This window comes from Bombus bifarius, unplaced genomic scaffold, assembly GCF_011952205.1.
Source record: "Bombus bifarius isolate JDL3187 unplaced genomic scaffold, Bbif_JDL3187 scf7180000008199, whole genome shotgun sequence".
Classification (NCBI taxonomy): Eukaryota; Metazoa; Arthropoda; class Insecta; order Hymenoptera; family Apidae; genus Bombus; species Bombus bifarius.
Genome location: NW_022884505.1, coordinates 692,089 through 697,858, shown reverse-complemented (window position 1 = coordinate 697,858; position 5,770 = coordinate 692,089).

Genomic DNA, 5,770 nt, shown 5'->3' with positions numbered 1-5,770 from the left:
GCAAATAAAAAACAACATTCGTACGAACGAGCAACGCGATGCAGGTACAACCGTTCGTTTGTGATCAGCTAAAAGCGTGAAACCGATTCGGCTTGTCGTTTTTAAGGATTGCTGTGTTAAAGTCGTCGATGGCGTTAAATGAGAATGGAAAACGATAGAAAATTATCATCTGTCGTTACGTTTCTAAAGTCTAAACGCTTGCTAGCCTCGTAAACCGCGAACATCGATTCCTACGGCTCGACTTAACGCGGGGTAAACGATACGCGTACGTGCCGAGATCCAAAACTTCGAAATAAATCGTTCCACGTGTTCGCGACTTAAAAAAGAAAGGAAAAACTGTGGCGTGCATTAAGAAACGAGATCGAATATCGCAGGACGAAGATTTTCAGACGTTCGAACGACGTAGATCGCTTCTATCTTTCTTCGAGTAAACAGAGAACAAATCGATCGAATACTGCGAGAAACTTTCGAAAAATTCTATTTCTTTTTTTGCGAAGATTTTTCGATATTCAAAATATTTTAACGTTATAAAATTATCCAGATCTCGGGATTTAATAGAAAATGAAGATGCAGGTACTAGACACTGTGCGTAAGAAACAACCTTCGATATCGATGATTTTTCCCATTGAGCCAGCGAGTCTCACGTACTGCGACGATTCCTCGCGGTAAGTGCGGCGCCTCTTTTCCTCTTTCACGGTAAAATGCAATTCCAGTTGAGTAAGTTGCGTTTGCTGGCTATCGAGACGCTAATGGCGGATTACGGCCGATGTTTGTCCTTGATTCTACTACTGTTATTATCTGAAATTATGACAGGCAACTGCGAACAGTCTCACGGGCGAGCAGTATACCACGCAGATTCGATGAATATGCAACGAGTCTGCAATGCCGACGATGAATACCGTCAGGATATAAAAATAACTTTTCACCGGTCTTTTTCCGGGCTTCGAGTCGAAGAACAAGACAAACAACGAAGACTAAACGAGATTCACACCGCCACGTTTCCATCTGTCACCGAAATCGGATTCGAAAGTCGAAGATACCCCTTGTATCGTGGTTGTAATACTCGGCGAGTTTTGCAACGACACATCCGTCGATACGTTTCGTAAAAAAAATTATTTGGCATAAGCAACGACCCGATTGATCCACATTTAACGAAATAAGATCCTACGTCGAGCTCGATCTTCGCCAGTCGCCGTACAAAGTTGCTCTCGCGATCGACTTGCCTCTATCGTTCGATCAGAACGCGATTCGCGGATTCATCGTCGATGGCCAGACGAATCTGTTCGCACGGAGCGCGAGATGGACGATATCCGTAACATCGACGAGTCTTGGACGCGTCGTTAATCCATCAACGACCAGGACAATTGACAACGCGTGGGAAGTCAATCAGGAGAACGAATTAAAGTTGGAACTTGGTAAAATCGTAATTGCCCTTCGTCCAATGTCCAAAGACGAAATTCGATAATAAATAGACAAATGGTAGAAACAGATAGCAGAATGAAAGGTCCCGTTAACGCAAAACGTTCGGCCTGTCGATGGATCAACTGGACGCGTTTGAAAAGGATATCTCGAGACAGTCCTTCGAACGAAGACGCTCGATTAAAAGTCTAACAACTAGAACTCCGTTAGTTAGCGTCGGCTTATACTTGCGTAGTATTTCGCTTAAAATCGTTAAAACGGTACTGCGACTGTTTGTCATGCCGTTTACATGTTGCACGGATATACAGATACAGGAATACAGACACGCGTTTAAATATTATGTTTCTCCACGGATGCACAGCGATTAAGATATACACAGCTCGGATTGTACAGAGTGTCCTATAGCCTCTTAAATACTTGAAAACTCCGCCGGACGATAATGTACACGCGTATAGCCTCTCTGTCTTTCCTCTTTTATCCTCTTCTTACGTTTCTTCACAACGTCCTCTTTACATCGTCGTCGAACAACGGCGCGAACAACGACGCGAACACGGCTGTCGCCTCCTCGTTCTGTCTGTTACGCGCTCTTGCTCCTCCTCACTTTCCAGCGTATTACGCGCGCACGTACAGACGTACTCCAGTTTGAAGAAATATAGCGCAGCCGTGGATTCGAAGCCCTCGAACGACGGCGTACCCGATACATCGACATACGTCAGCGTGTAGACGCTATTCCACGATTAGAAGCTTCAACTTCTCGGCGACCGAACGTAAGTCGAGGTTCGTGGAAAGTCGACGAACCGAAAGGGGATGATGATCGCGCGCGAGAACGTAGGTCGAAAATATTGTACGCCACGTCCTTGCGAGGATGCTTCCTTTTCGAGGACGTCGATGTTGAACATTTTTCGCAGTACGTTCATAGGAGCGTAACGGAGCACCATTACGTTGGAATAAAAATTGATTTCCAACAATTTTTGCATATTGGTCCTCGATCCTGGTATCGTTGAGTCGTTTACTTTGGCAAGATCACTCGATTTTGTTCCTCTTGTTGTTGTTTCTTGATTCCTTTTTAATTTTCCTTGTTAATGGAAACCGTTGCGGTTAATCACGACTCAAAGATGCCAGTCGAGGGCTAACAGGAAATAGTCCTTAAGCGAGGACACGCTTATTTCGCTAATTATTCTTCGTTATACCGAGCGGTCCGTGAAACTGGAACGAGCCGTTGCTTTCCGGTTTCGGCAAGCGGTTCTTCGACAAACATCGCTATTTAAAGCGTCGTCGTGAAATCGATCGCTCGTCTATCAGCATATTCGCCGATATGAAATAACGAGACGATTGTCCCCTTGCAAACGGAAACTACGTACCGCTTCTATGCGAGAACGACGTACGATCGTAAAATATCGTTGCAACTACGACCAGGAAAGAAGCACTTTCTCGCTCGTTCCAATTACATAGACCACTTTGTACAACATACGGTAAACACGAGCAACAACACGAATCGTACAACGATATTTCTAGACTTAATAAAACCGCGCGAGAGCATGCGTGCATACTCGATTTTCACGTTCAATTCTCAACAACTTCTGTTCCCTTCTTCTCTTATTATCTTCTCGCTCAGACTTCTAACGACAAACCGTGCGCAGGGCGCTTGGTCTAATCGCAAGATGTAACATTCTGCGAGATACAATTGCAATATACAGGGTGGTTGGTAACTGGTGGTACAAGCGGAAAAAGAAGTCGAAAATATAGAATACAAATTTAAAAATTTTAAAAATTAAAAAATAACGTCAATCGAGACAACGATCTACGGTGAGATCCGTTATAACGAGACGTACCGAGCGAAAATTCAAAGTGGATTTTCTCGAAAACAAAGCCTCGAACGAAAAATTCTTATTCTATATTTTCGACTTCTTTTTTCGCGTAGAATCACCCCCTTTCCGCTTGTACCACCAGTTGTACCAACCACCCTGTATATATATATTCTACGTATACACATTCTTCGAAGAATGATAATCGCGCGAAATTCGCCCAGATACCCAAAACACGTTTCGACCATTAATTTCCAACGCACTATATTTCTTCGAACGAGTATACACACACGCGATGGCGTAGAATACGCACAGTGTTTCGCATGATCATGCGAACATCTGCGACGCTGGATGCTGCGATCCACGCGTGATGGAGACGCGCGTGAATCCTTTTGCGCCGTCAGTCGTCGGCGAACACGTCGATTCGCCCATAGTTTTCGTTAACATCGTCGTCGACGCGTTATCACCTTGCATGGGGCCGAGTCGCAGCGAGGAATCGATATTGTCACTTCGGTAACGCGCGTTCAACGGTGTACTACGCGCAGAGTTTCCCGTAACGGGCGTTGCGTTGGTCGAGAGAAGGCAACGGGTCAATTCTGCTTGGAAAATCGAACGGAAAACGCCAGAGGAGTGAAATTTCGAAACGGAGCAAAGAGCGTGGAAATGGAACTGCGAGATCGACGAGAGAGGAAAAATGCACGGAATGAAATGTCGAAATTGCACGGACAACGTGGAATTTAACGAGTATCGTTTTTCCAGGATCGTTCGGTTCTTCAAACAGAAACTAGTAGAAAATTTTGCTGGGAATTGATTCGGCACGACGAACGTGAAATAGTAACACGCTGGGACTGATTCCATGGATATTCTAGGAATTTCGTGGTATTGGCGAAACGAAGGTAGACGACGAGGATGGAACTAGAGATTCATCTTTTCTTTTCCTTTTTTTTCTTTTTTGGTAGATGCAGAGGACGAGGGAAGATGTTGTCAGCGTACAGTGAAAACTTCAACTTCGAACGTATGTTTTCTTTTGCACGATGATATCGTTTATGATAGACTTCTGTGCGCGTGTATGTGTTTCTTACACTTTATGTATAAATAACGATCGATTCGACCGTTTACTTATCAAATCCGTGTTATTAGAAAGAAGAATTCCGAGCCTTTCGATTTCTTTTCTCAGACACACGTCACCTTCTTCTCGCCTGTTACGGGAAACTCTGTAAACGTTAAGTATCGAACGTAACGTGTATATAAAATGTAGAAGAATCTGTTGTATCGAACTTTCTCGCGAGAATCCTTCGTAATTGCCTGATCGTCCTTCTAAGAAAAATTCCAGCAATTCGTTCTGCCTTGGACGAACTTCTACGAGCTTTCCTCTAATTTTGATCGTCTAAGAGACAATCGAGTTTCTGCTCTAAATTTCGAGCAAAAGATTAAGCAAAAATACGTTGATAAAGGTACGAACACGATCTCGCGTTTATCCGTAAAATTATCAGAAAATTGATGCAAAAGCAGTCGACACGACTTGAAGAATCATTTACGCGATATCGATCGAATGCAGAAAGTAGACTGCCGCGTATTGAACGGTCCGAGTTCACAACGTTTCCAGTTTTCCCGTAGAAAACAATTTCATCGATTGTCCCGGCCAAAATATCTCCTTAATTATCCGCTTATTTACTTATTTTCGTTGACCGTTAAACATCGCGAACCTAAATTTAAGAAACTAACGATCAATTATGAAATATTCTCCTTTATTTTCCTATATACCGTTTCTGCCGTTTCGTTCGAGCCTAAAAGAAACGTATTCCCTTTATCGATGTGGTATTAACGACGAGTCTACAACTACAATTAAAAAACGCTTCCGACAAATTTCTTTTCTTCAATTAAAATCTTACGATCTCAAAGAGTATTATAAAAATAGTCTCGTATTTGTCTAGCGTACTCGTGCTACGTGTTCTCCTTCGGATACGCGTTTTTCCTCTCTTTCCTTTCCAACGTATCGCATACGCTGCAAAGTGTACGTGCATTCGCTTAAGAAGAAGAAAAAACGATAAAGCGAAACAGGTAAACAGGATCGTAAATGACAATAACGAGTCCTTCATTGCGATTACGACGACGAGAGATTAGTATTACGACGAACCTTGCTAAATCTAAATATTCTCTTAAGAACTTGTTCCTCTCGCTCTATCGCTCCCTTTGCTATCAGTTCGAATCGTTCACGAACGGATGATCGATCGATGCGAAGTATCGCGAGAGATCCATCGATGCGATTATCTTCTTGCGCGTCTGTTCGACGATACACAAGGTTTGTAACATACAGGCCCGCGCGACAATTATAATACTGATTCACCGATTTTCAGGCGGAAATCGTTCGCAGAGATCGACAACGAGATATCTAGAACATCTCCTAAGTACACGCGTCGATGAAGATCGTTGCACGCTGGCATTCGTCGTTTATTATTATTTTATCTGTCGTTCCCATCGACTCTTCGTTTTCGAATTTCAAAGAACGCAAACTCGTCTCGTGTCTTCGTGGTTACGCCAACGCG